Below are 19,648 nucleotides of genomic sequence, written 5' to 3'. Positions count from 1 at the left end.
CTGTAAACAGTATGTATGTCTCAGTGGACCAGGAGAGTGGACAGGTATGTGACTAAAGAGACATGATTAGAGCTCTCTTGGCAAGAGGCATCTATTGTCAGCAAACTAATAGACAAGAAATAGCAGGAGAATTCTGCAGAGGTGTCTGACCTTCTGTTCAGGAAAGAAGAGAACAGAACAGAACTTTGTGACTGTGTTCAGTTAAATGATAAAACAACCAATGTACAAATATAAAATTAGCTAAGATGTGAACTTTGTGAAGTACCTCTAAAATATGATTGGATGAGCCACAATCAAAGCAGTTATAGAATGTTAAACTCTCGTTTAGCAGCATTGAAAAGTTAGCAATAGTGCCTGCTCTTTGAAGGCTGAAAATGAAAATCCCTGTCATCATTTACTCACACTCATGTTGTTTCAAACTTATATTACTTTCCTTCTTTTGTGGAACACAAAGAGAAATGTTATAGGCAGAATTATTGGCAAAAGTGACTCACAACCTCAGTCATCATAGACTTGCATTGAAGGGATTGAATATGCATTGATACTGTCATTTGGCCAAACATCTAATTGTATGTTTCATGGAAGAAAGAAAGTTATTCCTGTCTGGATCAATGTGAGGGTGAGTGAATGATGACATAATTTGTATTTTTGGGTAAACTTTTCCTTTCAGCATTTGTGTGTGTGTGTGTGTGTGTGTGTGTGTGTGTGTGTGTGTGTGTGTGTGTGTGTGTGTGTGTGTGTGGGAGTGATATCTACACTACCGGTTTAAAAATGTTTAAACACTTGACTGAAATGTTTCTCATGATCTTAAAAATCTTTTGATCTGAAGGCGTATGCTTAAATGTTTGAAATTATTTTTGAAGACAAAAATATATAATTATATTAATTTATTTGATTATAAAACTGAAATATAATTAAAAATTATTTTTTTTTAAATTGATGACTTGGACCAAATAATAAAGAAAAGCAGTCAAAAATTGCCCAACATAGATGGGAACTCCTTCAATACTGTTTAAAAAGCATCCCAGGGTGAAAACTCAAGAAGTTGGTTAAGAAAATGTCAAGAGTGCATGTGCGTCTGCAAATTCTAGGCAAAGGGTGACTACTTTGAAGATGCTAAAATATAACAGTTTTGATTTATTTTGGATTTTGTTTAGTCACAACACAATTCCCATAGTTCAGTTAATGCTATTCCATAGTTTGATGACTTTAATATTATTCTAAAATGTAAAGGAAAAATAATTATAATAATGTGTGTTTCAAAACATGAAACCGTTAGTATACATGCATGAGAGTGTGAATTAATTCACTCTCTGTGTTAATAAACCTTCTATGCTTTCAGAGAATTGAATCGATAGAAATGATAATGTAACATATGCAATACAAAAAAGCAATACAAAAAAATTAAATAATTCAGTAGCTTGAGGATATGGTATATATTATAAGAAACAACCTGTCAAAAATAACACTAAATGGCAAAAAAAACATACAAAAATGAAATGATGGCATTTACAGAAACTCGGTGGAGAAGTATTTTCTCAACGGAACATTGACTTGCAGAATAACGAGCTTCTTAATCAGAGCAACTAGAAGAACAAGAGATACAAGATTAGAAGATATAAAATAAATGTTTCATACAGACATATATAAATGAAGAGGCTTAATAATAAATCAGTCCTTGCATAACAATGTGATTTGATCTTTTATGAGACAAAAAAAAAAAAAATACATAGGCCAAAACAGAATCCTCAAGTCAACTTTAAAGATTAGTATAAGCCTTTATGCTATTCGTTCTCTTACGAAAAATGTACAATGTAAAATATAAATGTATTCCATATGATTTATTCCAGTTTTAAAAGCAGTTACAAGCTATCTTAGGTAACTGTATCTTGTGGGTTTGACTTCTGCCTTCAAGACTATATACAAAACCCTATTCTTTATCAAACACCTGAAAAAATAGGTACAAATTGACATCATATCAATAAAAAGCAAAGAATGATTCAAGTCATCTTATTTCTTAAGTCATCTTATTTCATGTCTACCCATGGCAAAAATGTAGAGATACAATTTTATATCAATAATAAAGTGGTAATGAATGAATTACTGTATAACCAATTTTACAACTTCATTGCAATGACAACATTACACCGTAAACCCTCAAATTAACTGTAAAAATGTAAACTAAATTAATACAGGGGTTTAAACAGAAGGATTAATGCAAGTGCTTTTTTAAAACTAAAAGCTTCATATTTCTGGCTTTAATCCCTCTAAAAATTGGTCCAATTCACTTCCATTGTTAGTGCTTTACTGCAACCTCAATTTACTTATTTTTTGAACAAGGAGGGACAAGAAGAAATATTTTTTTTAGTGGGTTAAAGCACATAACTGTTAATCAGAAGGTTGCTGGTTTGTTCCCCACGGCCACCACCATTGTGTCCTTGAGCAAGGCACTTAACTCCAGGTTGCTCTGGGGAAATTGTCCCTGTAATAAGTGCACTGTAAGTCACTTTGGATAAAAGCATCTGCCAAATGCATAAATGTAAATGCTGTCGATTTAGCTTAGCTTGTATTGAACCCTGAATATTCCTTTACTGTTCATGTTGGTTTGTTTTGTTGTGATATCAGTTTATTTATGCATTTATTTCGTTTTTGCATTAGCCTACTGGGGTTATTTTTCACTGGTCAGGATTCAGTGAATGTAAAATGATAGCCATAATCTAATATAGACAATCTGAGATGATTTAGTGAGCAGATTCTGCAATGCCTGAATGTGATTACTGTATATATTTCTATCTAAATAGATTGTTTTCTATGACTAGTTAAAAATAGAAAATCCCTCTTTCATTGCGGGATAATGTGTCATTCATTACTTATTAACAATTGAAACATGCTGTAGTTATTGAGGATTTCCAGCCATAGTTTTCATTTGGCCACAGGATCTTTCTGTTGAGCACTGAATCAACAAATTAATCTGTGATCCATAACAACAGCAGCACAATGATGCATTTATGAAATGTCATCAAATATGTTGTAGCAGTTACTTTCATAATGTTATCTATCTTAACAGAAAAGAAAGCTAAAGTGTTCAGTCAACCCTTTCAACCACGTTGACACAAAACAACGAAAAACAATGTTACAATATGCCTTATTAATACTTTCTCCATCGGTTTTGTCATTTATCTGCTGTAAAACCTTCTTTATTAATTAAAGGACAAGTTTGTTAGCCGGTTAGCCTGTAGTGGATCCTGGCATAGGCAATAATATAGGCAGGCGCCTAGGGCGGCAATGCTCTCTAGGGCAGCTTGACAGGGTACCTGCCAGGCTGCCCCAGCACAGATCTCGCAAAATCGTGATGGGAGAGAGGCGCCCTGAATTGTGCCGCCCCACCCCTGGCTCACAAGATCTCGATGGGAGAAAGGTGCCCCAATTTGTGCCACCCTGACCCTGCACAGATTGCAAGATTGCGATGGGAGAAAGGTGCCCTGACAGGCTACTCAGCCTTAAAGGTTCTATATGGTTAAGATTATGGATGTTCATAATGTATTCTTACATTATGAACAAACATGAGATAACCATGATAAACAGTAGTCCTATAGGTAGGCTACATCATAACACAGGATCTTCGTAGTGGCAATATTCTTGCAATAATTAGAATCAACCATGTGATTGCTTGGCAGATATAACAAAGTCATTGATGATATTGCATCAATGTAAACTAGGAGGGGAGGGTTACAATTTAAATGAGGGATTAGGTGTAATAGCACAGAGTAGCAGCAATTTGTAAGAATTCTGCCAAATACTTTATTTATTGAATCTATAATTTAATTGTGCAATTAAAGCTATGCACTGTATATACTGTTTCTTGGCTGTTTCTATGGAAACGGGTCTCTGTCATCCATCTGTATTCCGTCTTTCTTTCATCTTGTCTTTTGCTTGTTCTTCAGATCATGTGAAAATTGGAATCTTTGGAATGATTTGAAATGCAGTGGTTTGAGAATAATGCATTCAATGCATTTTTTTAGTAATGTTTCATGTATGCCTGGGCACTTGCTAACTGTTTTTCCCCTTCACTATTTGGTCCAATTCTTCATTTAAAAAAAAAAAAAAAATTGTTTTCTTCAGGTATTTAATCATACGCCTTTAGATCAAATTTCTTCAAGATCACAAGAAACATAAATTTAGTCAAGTGTGTGCGTGTGTCCAAACTGTTGGTATATCATGGTATCACCAAAACAGAGTATTACCATACTAAACATCCAAAAAAACTAAATATTATCATGGCACATATCCAATAATAAAAAAAAGGTTACATGTTACTATGCTACTATGCTACATGTCCAAAAAGCATGGTATTACCAGGGCAAACTTCCAGAAACTTGCCATGGTATAACCAAAGTACACGTCCACAAAATTTGGCATTACTATGGTACACATTAAAAAAATATAGCATTACCATGGTACATGTCCAAAAACGTGTTATTACTATGGTAGACATCAAGTACCATGGTATTACCATGGTACATGTCTAATAAAACATGGTATAACCATGGTACATGTTACAAATGTGGTATTACCTTGTCACACATCCAAAACAAACATGGCATTACCATAACAAATATATATATATATATATATATATATATATATATATATATATATATATATATATATATATACTTGTGGCCAAAAGTTTGGAATAATGTACAGATTTTGCTCTTATGGAAAGAAATTGGTACTTTTTTCACCAAAGTGGCATTCAACTGATCACAATGTATAGTCAGGACATTAATAAAGTGAAACATTACTATTACAATTTTAAAGAAATGTTCAGAACTTCATAAACTACTTCAAAATCCTCCACGTGCAGCAATGACAGCTTTGTAAATCCTTGGCATTCTAGCTGTCAGATTGTCCAGATACTCAGGTTACATTTCACCCCACACTTCCTGTAGCACTTGCCATAGATGTCTTGTTGGGCACTTCTCATGCTCCCTACAGTCTAGCTGATCCCACAAAAGCTCAATGGGGTTAAGGTCCATAACACTGTTTTCCAATTATCTGTTGTGCAATGTCCTTTATTCTTTGCCCACTCTGATCTTTTCTTTTTGTTTTTCTGTTTCAAAAGTGGCTTTTTCTTTGCAATTCTTCCCATAAGGCCTGCACCCCTGCGTCTTCTCTTTACTGTTGTACGTGAAGCTGTCAGCTGAGGACATATGAGGCGTCTATTTCTCAGTTTTTTGTGTGGGGCACTGGTGGCTCAGTGGTTGAGGCTCAGGGTTACTGACCAGAAGGTCGGGGGTTCGGGGGTCGAAGGTCGGGGGTTCAAGCCCCAACACCACCAAGACACCACTGTTGGGCCCATGAGCAAGGCCCTTGAACCTATCTGCTCCAGGGGTGCTGTATCATGGCTGACCCTGCACTCTGACCCCAGCTTAGCTGGGATATGTGAAAAATAAATAATTTTTATAATAAATAACTGTTGGGCCCTTGAGCAAGGCACTTAACTCCAGGTTGTTCTGGGGGGATTGTCCCGTAATAAGTGCACTGTAAGTCGCTTTGGATAAAAGCGTCTGCCAAATGCATAAATGTAAATGTTTGTAACATCAGTAATGTCCTGATTATTCTTTGTGATCAGTTGAATGTGATCAGCAAAATCTGTACATTATTCAAAACTTACCACCAGTAGATAGATAGATAGACAGATAGACAGATAGATAGATAGATAGATAGATAGATAGATAGATAGATAGATAGATAGATAGATAGATAGATAGATAGAAAGAAAGAAAGAAAGAAAGAAAGAAAGAAAGAAAGAAAGAAAGAAAGAAAGAAATGTTATGAATAAAGCCTTTGGTGCAAGGGCGTAGCCAGAATATTACTTTTGGGTGGGTCTCAATAAAAGTGTATGGGTCAAATTTTTGCCCAGTTTTGTTTTCTCCAAATTTCCTTAGCAACAGAAAGGTGGCACATTCAAACAGTTCTTTCACACTTTCAGAAAGCAGAATTTATCAAATTTGTAACTATTTTATAAATATATATTTGAAGTAAAAAAATAATCTGTAATATTCTGGGTAGGCCTGGATCTAACTTGGGTGGGTCCAGGCCCACCCTAGCCCACCCTTGGCTACGTCACTGCTTTGCTGTTACAGACTGTTACAGACTTAAACATTAATCAACCTTAATAAACCAATAAACCAATTCAGAAATACTAAAGCATTTATGGACCTAATGTCATGCTGACGCTACATGTCACTCTTCAGTAATGCAGAATGTCTTAATATTGCATACTAGGTTCTATTGAATTTTTAATGACATTGAAATGGCACATGTTAGCAATTACATCACCCTTAGACTTCCAACACCTTTAAGACATACAGCTGCAAGTATATTGTGAATCAATAATCATTGTTGAATGACAAATGTCAAATGCATACATTCTTGTAATTTAGTGATTAGAAACTTTCAGCATTTTACCCCATGACTCTGGAAACCAGCAGTATGATGACTAGAATTCATTGTGTATTGTGCAAAAATGGAAGAAAGAAAAAAAAAAAATCTATCAAGGTTCTATCCTTGATAATTTGGGGAGCAACGTGTGTCCTGCGTTTGGATCTGACAAAGGTTTAACTACTTTAAGCAGATGGTAGGTCTTTACATGCATTTCAATATTAATGATGCAGCAAATGCAAACTGCTCCCAAAATTAGATTTTTCTAGGGTTTTAATAAGTCTATTACGAAGCAATTTAAATTAAGGACATTGTCACTGAAGGTCAAATATGTTATTGATAGCAGCTTGAATCATACATGAATAGACAAACTCACACAATCAATAAGCGTTCAACAATTTGACACCACAAAGGCTGGCCATTGATAATGACCCCAATTTTCTGAAATTCCCTCAGTGGTAAATTCTGTCATTTAAGATATAATAAAAATGTATAATTTTGGACTATGGATGCAAAGAGACATTTACATAATCTTGTGATTTAATAAATTATGTATTATAATTCAGTCCATATTATTATAATATGCATAATATATGCTTATTTTAATTATTGCTGTTGTTAATTTACTTTGCATAAATACATATAAATGAAAAATTCTGCACTATTGAATAATCAGTTTGTTCTGGTGTGAATGTGTCTATGTTTGGAGGACAACTGGCCGGGTATACCGCTTGTGCATAGCGCCTTTTTGTAATGATGAGGGAAGACAGACAAGAGTGCGGATCCAAACGCGGGCTTTATTGGGATAAAGGACAAAATAAACAAACACTAGAACAAAGCAAAGTCCACGATGGGAAAACAGGCAGGAGCGCGAGAACAGCAGGGGAACCTTGGACGGACAACAGGGTAACCATGAACGAGTAGACAGACTGACAGGGAACACGGACAGAGGGCGTTTAAGCAGACATCGGAACTGATACAACTGAAACATTATACTAACATTAACGAACGACAACCACAGAACCAACAGACAGGGCTTAAATACACAGACAGAGAGCAAAGGAACCAATGAGCAAACAAAACCAATGACAGATTAACGAAGACAGGTGATAATAATGAACAGTGAGCGGGCAAGCCGACAGAGAGACAGTGGAGCTAAACAAGTGACAGAAGTGAACCTATGGAGTGCAGAAAGTGACAGAAGCAGAAAACAGAGAACACGGGGATCGTTACATAGCCCCCCCTCAAAGGGACCGGATTCCAGACGGTCTCAACAAACTGACACACAAAAAGACAAAAATATTCCAGGCGAGGGGAGCTAGAAGAGGGGAAGAAAAAACAGACAGAACGGGACACAAGGAACACAAGGACAGATCAAGGAGGTACAAGAGACACAGAGATGGATTCAGGAAGCACAAGGGGCAATTAGGCAGACCACGGGGAAAAAAAGGGAGATGGGACTGAACACACTGGGGCAACTAGGCAGTCCCTGGGGGTGTGCGCAGGAAACCGGGTCAGGTGGCCCGGGGGACGTCCACCGGGTAGGGACAGGTTTAGGAGGCCTGGGAGGTGGCCGTAGAGCAGGGGCCTGTTCAGGGGGCCTGGGAGGTGGCCACAGGACAGAGGCCGGTTTAGATGGCCTGGGAGGTGGCCACAGGACATGGGCAGTTCGAGGAGGCCTGGGAGGCGGCCACAAGACAGGGACAGGTCCAGGGGGCCTGGGAGGTGGCCATCGGACAGGGACAGGTCCAGGGGGCCTGGGAGGTGGCCATCGGACAGCGACAGGTCCAGGGGGCCTGGGAGGCAGCCTTAGGACAGGGACAGGTCCAGGAGGCCTGGGAGGCGGCCTCAGGACAGGGACAGTTCCCGGGGGCGAAGCTGCGAGGGGCTCTGGAGACAAAGCTGAGGGAGGCTCTGACGGCTCAGGAGGTGGAGCCGTGGGAGGCCCAGGAGGCAGAGCCGTGGGAGGCCCAGGAGGCAGAGCGGGATGCGGAGCCTTAGGAGGCTCGAGAGGCTTGAGAGGCGGAGCCCTGGAAGGCTCGAGAGGCGGAGCCCTGGAGGGCTCGAGAGGCTTGAGGGCGGAGCCCTAGAAGACTCGAGTGACTTGAGGGGCGGAGCTCTGGGAGACTCGGGAGGCGGAGCTCTGGAAAGCTCGGGAGGCGGAACTCTGGAAAACTCGGAAGGTGGAGCTCTAGAAAGCTCGGGAGGCTCGGAAGGCGGAGCTCTGGAAAGCTCGGGAGGCGGACCTCTGGAAAGCTCGGGAGGCGGAGCTCTGGAAAGCTCGGGAGGCGTTGGCGCTTGGATGGCCATACCACCCTGTGCAGGCCCGAACTCATCTGATCTTGGAAGCAAAACAGAGTTGGGCCTGTTTAGTACTTGGATGGGAGACTTCCTGGGAATACCAGGTGCTGTAAGCTCCATATGCATCAGTCCCACGAAGAAAGCCACTGGATCCATTGTGGTTCGTTCGTTCTGTAATGATGAGGGAAGACAGACAAGAGTGCGGATCCAAACGCGGGCTTTATTGGGATAAAGGACAAAATAAACAAACACTAGAACAAAGCAAAGTCCACGATGGGAAAACAGGCAGGAGCGCGAGAACAGCAGGGGAACCTTGGACGGACAACAGGGTAACCATGAATGAGTAGACAGACTGACAGGGAACATGGACAGAGGGCGTTTAAGCAGACATCGGAACTGATACACGGAAACATTATACTAACATTAACGAACGACAACCACAGAACCAACAGACAGGGCTTAAATACACAGACAGAGAGCAAAGGAACCAATGAGCAAACAAAACCAATGACAGATTAACGAAGACAGGTGATAATAATGAACAGTGAGAGGGGAAAGCCGACAGAGAGACAGTGGAGCTAAACAAGTGACAGAAGTGAACCTATGGAGTGCAGAAACTGACAGAAGCAGAAAACAGAGAACACGGGGATCGTTACACTTTTCATGAGCTTTTAACACCCAGCAGTGTTCACAAAGTCGTGGACCCTGGGTGTCTTTCCTCCTTAGCCCTGTGTCAGGCGAGTTGGCGGAGAAACTCAATGCCGGCACAGTACGTGTGCTAAATAGGCCCTGTACTGGAGTAGGTGCTCCAAATGTGCTAGTTGCTTGTATGTAACCCTGTGTGATGTATCTTCCACAAGATGTGGAATGTGAAAGCCAACTCACAGAGGCTTACTAAACACATTTACTACATTAAGTGAAAGGTTGATTTTATTACTCTGATAAAGCTGAATTTCTTCTATGGGACTCTAAAGGCAGATGTGTTTTTATATCAGAGAAAATTATTGGCTGTAATTCATAAATGTATAATTTTCAACACCACACAACACCACAGAAGGAAGAATGACAAATGGACTTTTTTTATTCAATTAGTCAAGAACATCAATAACATATTAAATCTCATACATTCACAGTAATGATGATGAATCATCCAGCTCCAAATTATTGTTATCTTATTGTCTTTTTATTTTTGGTCCTATTTATTTACATTCTCCAAGTCAGTGAAGGTTGATGTTGGTGCATGGAATGTGAACTATAAATATACCCTTATTTGACTACAAAAAAGCTTGACAATTTTCAAGTTACAATACATGTAACAGCTAAGTAAACCAATTATAGGGAAAATAATTGTGCTACATAACTATTTTAGATTCTCTGTCCCTTGATGGTGTTATGTAGAGTGGATGTGTTTTTTTTTTCACCGTACAGAACACATGCAAACAAGCTGCTAATAGACTGCTAATTATTCACTGACCGTAAGGCAAAAGCAGAGTGGCCTACTAGGGAAACAAGTCCCTTTAAACAAATAACCACTGTCTCCTTCTCTGATTGAGGTGTGCAATTATACTCTTAATGAAATTATTTTAGACATCTGTTCCCGATGATCATTTCTTTACTACATAAAAAGCAATATATCAGTCTTTTACAGTATTGCAGGTTCATTTTGCTTGCATATTCTGTAATTGTATACAGTTTTATTCTAGCTTCGCAATGGTTTACAGTTTAGTATGACTGTACATGTATGTAGGAGAGACCGTGGCTAGTTGTCACATGGGGAAGTTGTTACAGTCTCAGTAATTATAAGGTGAGCCGAGACAGGTTCCTGGCCATTTTAGCAGGTAGTTCAGTGTACACAATGTCTCATTCCCTCCATCAGGGAACGGAGGTTACGAAAGTTACCAGGACGTTCCCTATCTGTCACTCTCTCAACGTTGTGTTGATGTAGTGATACTAGGAGTCCCTATACGAAGGCCACAACTAGCTGAATTGTGTTACGTGGACTGGCGGTGCGAGATGGGTAAACAAATGTGTGCCTTGCAGCCAGCGCAACTGGCCATCACGTAACCTCCCCCAACGTACCTACGAGTGGCGTACGGTCACCCGTACCTCGGGGACAAGTCGACTGCCCAAAAAATGGGGACTGGCTGCCCCAGCCATGGCCTCTTCTCTTCTTTTTTCTCCCCCAAAAAGAGTGGAAATCGTTCAACTGGGGGCCATAAGTATCCGCGTCGGGGATGTGTCACCGCGGAGACCACACCCTACCAGAAGTGGAGGTAATTGTGTGAAAATATGCCACATGGTTTTACCGAGCTTACTGAGCTAACGGGGAAACCATCTTGTGGAAGATACATCACACAGGGTTACATACAAGCAACTAGCACATGTGGAGCACCTACTCCAGTACAGGGCCTATTTAGCACATGTACTGTGCCGGCATTGAGTTTCTCCGCCAACTCGCTTGACACAGGGCTAAGGAGGAAATACATCCAGGGTCCACGACTTCGTGAACACTGCTGGGTGTTAAAAGCTCATGATAAGGCGCTATGCAGAAGCGGTATACCCGGCCAGTTGTCCTCCAAACTTACCTGTTTGTACCTGACATCACATGGGACGAAACCAGATCAAGCCAGAAATTGTAGAACCTCACAAAGGTTTTGGGTGTTGCCTAGCATGTCTGCTAAAGAGGCACAATTGGTCAGAGCCCAGGAGGCCACCACACTCCTAGTAGAGTGTGCTCATATCCTCGTCCTTGGCGGGATATGCCATCGTGATGCGTCAATGACCAAGTGGGCGATCCTCTGTTTGGAGACAGAGCTCCCATTTCGCTGTCTTCCAAAGCAGACTAAGAGCTGCTCAGAGCGTCTTGCTCCTCGTCTTGCTTCTCGTCCTCCATGACCTTGTACAGGGTCTGTGCAAGTAGGCTCACTGGGGGGAATGCATACTTGCGTAGCCCCGAGGCAAGTTGTGTGCCAGTGCATCTGTGTTGAGGGGAGCCTTGGACAGGGCGTACCAGAGCGGAAGGTGGGAGGATTCCCAGGAAGCAAAGAGGTCTATCTGCGCTTGACCAAATCGACTACAAATAAGCTGGACAACCTGGGAGTGGAGTCTCCACTCTCCACTGAGCGTGACCTGCTGCGAAAGCATGTCCGCCACATTGTTGAGGTCACCCAGTGGCTCGTACGATTTGAGTCGCTGCTGACTCCAGTGGATGAGACGGCGGGTGAGTTGCGACATGCGACACGAGCGCATGCCATATTGGTGGTTGATTGTCCGTCCGGACCAATATGTGTTTTCCCTGGATTAATGGCCGGAGCCTCCGCAGGGTGAGCAACACTGCCAGAAACTCAATGCAATTGATATGCCAATGCAGTCGTGGCCCAGTCCAGCAGCTGGCAGCTAAGTGCCCGTTGCACACTGTGCCCCAGCCATGCTCGGTCTGTCCAAGGGATGAACAAGTGGTGGCAGATCGGTGTGATGGTCACATGATGTGCCCCGTGGCGCCATGCCCATCTTGGGACTCGAGTCTGAACCAGTGTTGAAACAGTCTCATATGCATCAACCTGAGCGGTGTAACCACCTGCAAGGACACATATGCCACAGGAGCCTCTGAAATTGTTCAGTGGAACTGCCGTTTTCCACCTGAACAACTTCAGGCAGTTCCTGCACTGACTGCACGCACTCGCTCGTGAGGTGCACCATCATATCTAGTCTAAGTCCATCCAAATAAAAGCGATGCTCTGAACCAGGGAGAGCTTGCTCTTTTCCCAGTTGACCCGAAGCCCCAACCAGCTGAGGTGCCTGAGCACCAGGTCCCTGTACACACACAACAAGTCTCGAGAGTGAGCTAGAATCAGTCAGTCATCGAGAGAGTTGAGGATGCGGATGCCCACTACCCTTGATGGGGCAAGGGCTGCCTCCACGACTTTCTTGAAGACGCGAGGCGACAGGGATAGGGCGAAGGGGAGGACTTTGTACTGATATGCCTGGCCCTCGAAGACAAACCTCAGAAAGGGCCTATGTCGAGGTAAAACAGAGATGTGGAAGTACGTGTCCTTCAGGTCTACCCCGTCGAACCAATCTTGATTCCGGACGCTCGCTAAGATGCGTTTCTACATCGGCATCTTGAACGGGAGTCTGTGCAAGGCCCGTTTCAGTACTCACAGGTCCAAGAATGGCCGCAACCCACCGCCTTTCTTTGGGACAATGAAGTAGGGGCCGTAAAATGGAGGGACAGGTTCTATCGCATCCTTCCAGGGAAGGACCAGGATCTCTGCACACAACGGAGTTCTCTCCCTTCACTGAGGTAAAACGGATGCTATTGAACAATGCGGATGCCTGGAGAACTGAATCGCATAGCCGAGTCAGACGGTCCTTGTCAGCCACCGTGACATATTGTAGAGCACAAGTTGTGTATGTCTGGGTATATCGAAGCACTTACCTGTCTCCGGATACCCACCATCAGACCAGACAGGGATGGGGGAGGAGGGAAATCGTCCTCATAATCCATCACAACCGCCCTGGTGTGGGTGTGTTTGTGCCACAGCAGGGAACGCAGGGGTGGGCGTAAATGTTCAGTGTCTGGCGGTTGTGATAATAATGGCAGTGAACACCGGGTGTGTGACCCAGGGAACGAGGAAACTTGAAAATGTGGGTACTGGAAAACCCACATCTCGGGTGTGCGGCAAAATCAAAAGAAAAGGTAACAAAAGATTCTCCTCCCGGCCCTCCACCGGAGCATGGCGTGGCCTGCTTACCATCTATAATGCAGCAGGTCTCCACGTCCCTGGGTCACCCATCTCAGTGCTTCAAAGCCTTCCTCAGGTTCTTGGCGGCTGGTCATGAGATGGGAGGCATCTGCTTCCTGCGTGTGGCTCCACACCTGGACCGGCCTGCTGGGGCGGGCTGTGGCGAAGCCGGTGTTGTTGCCACAGGGGGATGAGGGGGGATGGCAATGAGCAGATGGGGTGCGGAACCTTGATCCGCATTGGAGCAGGATGTGTTGAATAGCCTCCGTCTGCTTCTTAACTGCCAAGAACGGCTGGGTAAAGTCCTTGATGGTGTCGCCGAATAGTCCAACCTGGGAGATGGGGTGTCAAGGAATCGTACCTTGTCAGTCTCCCTCATCTTGATCAGGTTGAGCCAAAGATGGCACTCCTGGACAACCAAGGTCGACATCGCCTGACAGAGAGTTGTACCTTCATCACCTGGAGGGCAAGATTGGTCGCCGAGTGCAGCTCCTGCATCAATCCTTGGTCAGAACTACCCTTGTGCAGTTCTCACAGCACCTTGGCTTGGTACACTTGGAGGAGAGCCATGGTTTGTAGGGCAGAGGTGGCATGTCCAGAGGCACTATAGTCCTTTGTCACCAGTGACGACGTGAGCCTACAGGCCTTGGACGGGATTCTCAGGTTGTTCAGCCAGGTGGCGGCGCTTTGCAGGCACAAGTGCTCCACAACCACCTTATCCATCTAGGTAATCGTCGAGTTCCCCCTGGCAGCCCCACTATCGAGTGTAGTGAGAGCGGAGGAGCTCAGAGATTGGGCCCGGGCAGTAAAAGGTGCCTGCCATGACCTTGTGAGCTCCTCATGCACTCATACTCCGGGCCAAGGAACCAATCATCAAACTGTGAGGGTTCAGGGTGGGGTGGAGGGTTCCACTCCAGCCCGACGCTCGCAGCCACCTGGGCATGCATGGCCATCAGCTTTGTGTCAGCCTGCGACTGTGGGACCACACCCTAAGGTGGGAGCCCAGTCGAGTCCTCGGCGTCAGACTGAACCAGCCCGCTCTCTGATGCTGCTATCGAATGCTCATCCGCGTCGCGAGCCCCAAATGAGAAAGAAAACTCGCCTTGAGACAAGCCGGTGGCCTCATCCCAGAACTCGATGGGGGCAAACAAGTGTGCTGGGGAATAGGAGATCTGTTGGGGGATGCCTGGCGGATTGGCTCCCATTGAAGTCCCAAAATTGCCCCCAGTGCTAACCGACATGGCCTAAAACCCATAGGTAGAAGGAACGGCGAGGGAAGCCACTAGGGTGGCTTTCCCTCTGAGGTAGGAAAGCTGTGACCGCAATGTTGCCATTGTCATGTTCTTGCAGTAAGGACATGACCCGTCCTCGAACGCTGTCTCCGCGTGGGCAGTGCCCAAGCATGTGAGACCGCGATCATGGCAGTCGGAAGCGGAGAGGTAACAACTGCAACCAGGAAATACACACAGACAGAAAGGCATCTTTAAAAAGACTCTACATCAGTGCCACTCTTTTAGTAGGTAATATACTCTTTTATTAGTAAGAATACACTCTTTTAGCTGCTGAAGCATCCAAGGGCATTCTCTGCACTCCAACGGTTCATGAGGGGGAGAAGCCGCTGTAATGCGGCGTAAATCCAACAGCTTGCACAAGAGGTGAATGGATCGACAGAGGAATTCAGCTCACTGAACACAACCACTCTGCTCCGAAGAAAATATCTGAAAGAGTGGTTGCGAGCCAGCTCCTTTTATACCCGTATATCTGGGATAGATAGATAGATAGATAGATAGATAGATAGATAGATAGATAGATAGATAGATAGATAGATAGATAGATAGATAGATAGATAGATAGATAGATAGATAGATAGATATCGATCCTTTATTTATCGATCGATCCTTTATTGTAATTGTCACCAGTACAATGAAATTTAAAGTGCTCACCAGTCAGTACATCGTTCATAAAATAAAAAATAAATAAAAAATACATTAAAACATTGTATATAAAAACTGCCCAAGTATGCCCACATACCCACATAAAAGTACATTTTATCATTGCACATCCCTTTTTACAGTCAATTGTAAACAGTATTACTTCATAATTAATTAGCAGTATTGAGTATGGTAATTGCTGTAGGATAAAAGCTGTGTTTGAATCTGTTTGTCCTTGTTTTGACTGATCTGAATCATCTGCCTGACGGCAACAACTCAAACAGAGAGTGTCCAGGGTGTGAAGAGTCCTTTATAATGTTCTGTGCTTTTTTGATGCAACTGGAGCTGTGTAGTTCTTGCAGTGTGGGGAGAGGGCAGGCGGCGATTTTTTGGGCCATGTTGATGACCCTCTGCAGCTCTTTCCTCTGAGCCACTGTGCAGCTGGTGTACCATACACAGATGCAGTATGTAAGAATGCTTTCGATGGAGGCTCGATAGAAGGACACTAGCAGTTTCTGTGTGATGTTATTCTTCCTGAGTATTCTCAGGAAGTAAAGTCTCTGCTGGGCCTTTTTCAGTAGCTCAGAGGTGTTGGCGCTCCAGGTCAGGCCCTCCACAATGTGAACTCCCTGGAAGCGGAAGTCTGCCACCCTCTCCACACAGTCCCCGTTGATGATTAGTGGTGGAGTGTCCGTTTTCTTTCTCCTGTAGTCTATTATGAGCTCCTTGGTCTTTGTGGTGTTAAGGAGCAGGTTGTTGCCCCTGCACCATGCTGTCAGCCGCTCAACCTCGTCCCTGTAGGTAGACTCATCCCCCCCAGAGATGAGCCCCACCACTGTGGTGTAACCAGCAAACTTCACAATGGTGTTGCTATGGTGGACGGGGGCACAGTCATGTGTGTAGAGGGAGTAGAGCAGGGGGCTCAGTACACAGCCCTGGGGTGAGGATGTGGCATGCAAATTCCACTCGCCAAATCCCATTGGCCTTTTCTCAAAGATCAGAGGTGTTTGGGGCTCCAAAGAACGACCCCTAGTGTCACTACATTATTAATAAGACACTCTTCTACATAACATCTCCTGTTTCCTCAAGCATACATTGTTCCTCTTTTAAAAAAATGACCTAGATATGTCTGGAGATGTTAAAGTGGAAAAGACAATCAAGATACTTTATTGTTTTATTTGCCATGTGACTTGCTCATATTGGGGCTTTATTCTAAATTCAGATTAAATAAATAAAAGCTCTAATATTACAGCAGAAAACTATGTGAAATCTATTAATTTGTAATGTCCATATTCTTCCTTCCTCTTTAAATAAATATGAGCCTACTGGTTAGTCCCATTGGGAGGGAAGCTGAACAAATCTACTCTTCTGGAAATGTCAAAGGCTCGGCCAAGTCGAGTGCAAATCTGAGGCCAAAATACATTAGAAAGCTCTCCAACCGATCTGCCTTGACATGCAATGTTAGGGGTGCTGCCACAAATTGTGACATATGTCATGGGCATCGTTGTTGACTGAGTAAGTATGTGATATTTCTGTGTTATGACAGCACTTTAACCATATGTCCTTAAGCATGTGCTGTAGAGAGGTTATGCAAAAGTGTTCTCCTATTCCTGTGGATGTCTTTAACACAGCCCAAGGATTATTACATGGTGATGGGTTGCTATAATGAATAATAAAAACTATTGCAAACCAACAAGTTCCTTAGGGGATGGTATTTTATCTGACCCTGAATGGAACAAACATAAAATCACACATATTTATGAACAGCCTTTTGATTGTTATTAGTTTTTTCAGGAAATAATCTTATGAAACTAGATTTAAGTTCTTTGCCTTAAAAAAAACATTCCCTGTCACAATTCTGGGGTGTTGTTGCTATGGTGATCTGAGGGCTTTTAGCATTCAGTGGCTGCGTCCGAAACCAGGGAAATGTTGCCTTCGGTGGCTGTATATGGAGGCAAGATGAAAATAAGGTCCTTTTCTAACTGTTTGGAGACCAGTTTCTGAAGAGTTCCCTTCCATTCATTCAAAACCACTGTCAACTAAGCCATTAACTGATTAGGCAGTAAGGCAGCAAGTCAGCTCAGTCTTATTATAGTTAATGAAAACAAACGAAAACTAACAAGTGGTTAAGCTTTTAGGGCCATACTATAATAGTCAATAGGGTCCCAAACTCTGAAGATCCAAAAAGCACATAAAGGAAGCATAAAATTTGGATAACTTATGGATATAAGTGGTTTAATCAATGTCTTCTTAAGTGATCTAATCTGTTTTGAGTGAGACCAGACCGAAATACAACTCCTTTTTACTGCACATCTTGCAATCACAGTCTGAAGGACCGATTATTATTTCAAGCTTGATTACACTTACTAGTAGAGTCCGCAGAGTGCTAGATGCTGCAGAGAAATATAATAAAGACTGAAATCATGATAGCAAAGGATACAGCTGATGTAAAGGTTTACAGTAAACAATTACTTATATATTATCTGTTTCTCACCCACACCTATCATATCACTTCTAAAGACATGGATTTACCATCAGAGACTTATGGACTACTTTTATGCTGCCTTTATGTGTTTTTGGAGCTTCAAAGTTTTCCCCTTTTTGACTTGCATTGTATGGACGTACAGAGCTGAGTTATCTGTCTAAAAATCTCTAAATCTCTATATATTATATGTAGATATCTGGGATGGCATGAGGTTGAGTAAATGATGAGATAATTTAAATATTTGGGTGAACTATACCTTTGATTGTTTACACAAAGATTAGTTTAGTAATGATTATAATAATTACATGAAATACATATGGATACAATGTGGATCAGGCTTAAATATCCTTTTGTTCATATTCATGCTGCATTATACAATTTTAAACATTTACAATCCACATTAAACATGAAAAATACCACTAGATAGAGATAACACAAGACTGCCCTGAGAATTGAAATTATATTATCATTTTTAAATTACACCAGTAAACGCTCAGCTTTGGCAGCCATAAACAAATACTAAAACTAAAATAAAAACTAACTAAATTGAAACTACAAAACACTGAGAAAATGAAAACTAAACTAACAAACTGTGAAAATAATGAAAACTAAACTAAATTGTTATGACAATTTTAATATAAATTAGAATTAAAAAACAATTAAAAAATTCAAAAGTTATAATAACACTGAGTCAGCTGCCTATGTTTTCAGATGCAGCATATGTGTGGTTCATTGGATGTTTTGGGTGGTTGCTAGGGGGTGCTGGGTGGTTGCTAGGTGGTTACTTACTGGCCCAAGTTAAAAGAGCCCATTCCAAATCCTCCAAAGAGATATTCTGGTCCCTATGGCTCAGGTTCCTCCTTCAATATGAGTCTATAGGATTTGTATTTTTACCTTTTCAAACATTTTTACATGTTTGAATTATCATTCATGTCTGCAGTGCACTGTTTAACACTTAAGGAGTTTGTTCACATCCCTAACCCGAAGTTTACTGACAATTTATCATGCAACAATTAAGGAAATTAAAGGAATAACTAATTAAATATATAAATAAATACAGATAAAATTACAAATTTAGAAGTCATAAAAGTGGTTTACTTGGAATGTATTGAATGCAGAATGCTCCAACCATTACTGAAAAAATAACGAGCAAGATTAAAATGTTTTATTATTATTATTATTATTATTATTATTATTATTAATTCAGGGTTTTCCACAAATTTTTTTAAAGTAAATGTAATGGTCTAAAATTAAGTAAAATCTACTTAATTTCATAGCATAACATTCATTAAAGTGAGCGAGTAAGTTTAACTTACATATTTTCAGTAACTTTCACTTACAAATCTGATGTATATGTGATTTAAATACAATTTAAATGAATTTAAAATGAACTTTAAATGAAACTTTAAATTTAAATGAACATTTTACTAGAACATTCCACATTTTCAAGTTTCATTATTAACATGAAGGTGCACTCAGTAATTTATTTCCTCATTTTAAATGATTTACTTCTAAAGAAATGAATAGTCATTTTGAAACAAATGTATAACATCATGAGCACTCATGTGAGATAAAGAGTTTAGTCATATCAGTTACCTTGTAAAAAACCATTTTATTCTACATGGGGCAGGGGCACTGTAATGTGGCAGCCATGTTAGATTCATCTCAGTAATTGCCCTGTTTTTGGACACTTTCACTCATGGATTAAATTAATTCTGGCTTACTGTACATAGTGAATT

The 19,648-nt window shown here is 41.8% G+C and overlaps 2 pseudogenes; one reads left to right on the top strand and one right to left on the bottom strand.

Annotated features, from left to right (window-relative positions):
- The window catches only part of LOC127653776 (uncharacterized), a 41,620-nt pseudogene extending 27,404 nt beyond the window's left edge, over positions 1-14,216 (bottom strand).
- Positions 8,746-8,864, top strand: LOC127654516 (uncharacterized; annotated as a pseudogene).
- Positions 14,217-19,648: the final 5,432 nt, after the last annotated feature.

Source organism: Xyrauchen texanus, chromosome 13, assembly GCF_025860055.1.
Source record: "Xyrauchen texanus isolate HMW12.3.18 chromosome 13, RBS_HiC_50CHRs, whole genome shotgun sequence".
Taxonomy (NCBI): Eukaryota; Metazoa; Chordata; class Actinopteri; order Cypriniformes; family Catostomidae; genus Xyrauchen; species Xyrauchen texanus.
Note: the sequence above shows the minus strand (reverse complement) of the source record. Positions and strands in the feature narration are given on the sequence as shown.